The sequence below is a fragment of the Octopus bimaculoides genome, chromosome 2 (genome assembly GCF_001194135.2).
Source record: "Octopus bimaculoides isolate UCB-OBI-ISO-001 chromosome 2, ASM119413v2, whole genome shotgun sequence".
NCBI classification, from domain to species: Eukaryota; Metazoa; Mollusca; class Cephalopoda; order Octopoda; family Octopodidae; genus Octopus; species Octopus bimaculoides.
The window spans coordinates 120,649,155-120,651,829 of NC_068982.1; the positions used below are offsets into that span (position 1 = coordinate 120,649,155).

The 2,675-nt window shown below is 38.2% G+C and overlaps 1 protein-coding gene across 1 annotated transcript in view; it reads right to left on the minus strand.

The window, feature by feature from the left end:
• Positions 1–2,489, minus strand: part of LOC106875300 (probable serine/threonine-protein kinase tsuA) — a 162,570-nt gene extending 160,081 nt beyond the window's left edge. Inside the window, exon 1 of the mRNA XM_052965874.1 lies at positions 1,357–2,489. The gene's annotated coding sequence lies outside the window, so the exon portion shown is untranslated. The remainder of the gene's footprint in view (positions 1–1,356) is intronic.
• Between the last annotated feature and the right edge of the window lie 186 nt (positions 2,490–2,675).

Consider the following 2,675-nt stretch of genomic DNA (forward strand, 5'->3'; position numbering starts at 1 on the left):
TATATATATATATATATATGCATGTATGTTTGTATGTATGTACATGTATGCATGTGCGTGTATGTGTCTTTCTGTCTATGTTTTCCCACCCCCATCACCACTCGACAACCAGCTTGTTGGTGTGTTTACGTGTCCGTAACATTAGCAGTTCAGCAAAAGGGCCCAATAGAATAAATACTAGGCTTTAAAAAGTAAGCCCTGGGGTCGATTTGTTCGACTAAAACTCTTCATGGTGGTGCTCCAGCATGGCCGCAGCCAAATGACTGAAACATGTAAAAGAATAAAAGAATACATATACACCTATACACACACACACGTATGTATGCATGTATGTATGTACGTATGTATGTATGTATAATAATCAATACAAAAAGTTACTCCGATATATTAATATCTTTTACTCTTTTACTCTTTTACTTGTTTCAGTCATTTGACTGCGGTCATGCTGGAGCACAGCCTTTAGTCGAGCAAATCGACCCCGGGACTTATTTTTTGTAAGCCTGGTACTTATTCTAAGTTACGGGGACATAAACACACCAGCATCGTTTGTCAAGCAATGCTAGGGGGACAAACACAGACACACAAACACACACACACACACACACACATATATATATATATATATATATATATATATATATATATATATATATATATATATACGACGGGCTTCTTTCAGTTTCCATCTACCAAATCCACTCACAAGGCTTTGGTCGGCCCGAGGCTATAGTATTAGTGGCTCCTTTTTGGTATACATATATGTATGTATATATAAACATATATATATATATATACATACATACATACATACATACATACATACATACATACATACATACATACATACATACATACATACATACATACATACATTCATACATACATACATACATTCATACATACATACATACATAAATAGACACAGACACAGATATATGTATGTGTATGTGCGTGTATGCGTGTGTATCTAAGAGAGAAAGAGAGAGAGAAATAAGAGGTAGACTAGAATGTTAAGATAGAAAGAACAGAAGTAATGTTTGTTTGTTTATCCTTCTAAGCTTTTACTGGTCACCACGTTCAAAGATTTTAATAAACACCGGCTTGATACGGGTACACATGACAACAAAAGCGCTCAATCTCACTCACACGCGCACATATAAGATTTTTTTACATATACTTTCCCCTTCCCCCGTTTACCAAATGCCACTCACAATGCATTGGGCAACAGTAAAAGACGCCTGACCAAGATCTTGCACAGCAGGATGGATTGCGGAACCGCATGGGTTTGAAGCAAACTTCGGAGAGGATGGATGCAAGAGAGAGAAAGAGACATATTAAAAGAAAGTATAAACATACCTTATATGTAAACATACGGAAAGGGTGTTGTCATCATACGAAAGAAGAAATTTCTATTTGTGATTCCGTTAGACTAGCTATGTCGGTTCATGGTCTCCACTGTGATTAGCGTGGGTTCGTGCGCCGATCTTGATTTCCACTGTACAGCCGTGGAGCGTGGGCTCAGTTGCAGTCACTGGTATAGTGTTGTCACCGGTGTTGTTAGAAAGTCCTTGCTCACTGTCCAACTGCTTCTTTTATAGTAGACCGAAAGAGAGGGAGAGAGAGAGGGGGGGGAAGAGCAGAGGGGAAGGAGGCGAATAGGTAGAGTACACTGAAGAGATGAAGTACACGAATTAATGGAGAATTGTTTAGGGTCCCATTGTAATGAGATTGATTTCTTTCGTCACATCAAGAATAATATAGGTCGGTTATTGTATGCGTGACAATTTCCTCTGGTTTTGTATATATACACAAAGGAGGAGAAAGAGAGAGAGAGCGAGAGAGGGAGAGAGAGGGAGAGAGAGTGAAAGGGAGAGAGAGTGAAAGGGAGAGATGTGTGTGTTGTATGTATGCGTATATATGTGCGTGTGTGTGTGTGTGTGTGTGTGTATAAATGTATGTTTGTATTTATATATATATGTATATACTGTATATATATTTGTATGCCTATGTGTGTGCGCATATGTGTAGGAGTGTGTGTGTGTGTTTGTATGTGTGTGTGTGTGTGTGTGTGTGTGTGTGTGTGTGTGTGTGTGTGTGTGTGTGTGTGTGTGTGTGTGTGTGTGTGTGTGTGTGTGTGTGTGTGTGTGTGTGTGTGTGTGTGTGAAAAGTGCAGAAGGGCAGGAGGTAAGTAGACAGACAGACAGATATTTATAGTGTGTGTATGTACTAAAATGATTGTTGCAGGAGGCTATGCATATAAACAAAAGAAAACGTTGATGTGATTTCTGCAGGTTGTTCTTGTAGAATATCCACCTTAAGTGTCAAGCTGTGTGTGGCTAAGAATACCTGGCTTAACTACCCTACAACCCTACCACCATCCCGCACTACATACACCCATTAACCTGTCCATCCTACTTACCTTAGCTGCCATCTAACCGGTGTTAACATCATGATCTGACAAACAACAAAACTAAGTTAATGTTAGAGTAACTGTGCTGCCACCTAGTTATAGTGCACACCTACATACGTACATATGTTTACCTATGTATTTATGTATGTATGTATGTATGTATATATGTATGTGTGTGAACAAAAACATGCGCATAAAAAATATTTATCTACATATGCGTGCAGATATATATATATATATATATATATATATATATATATATATA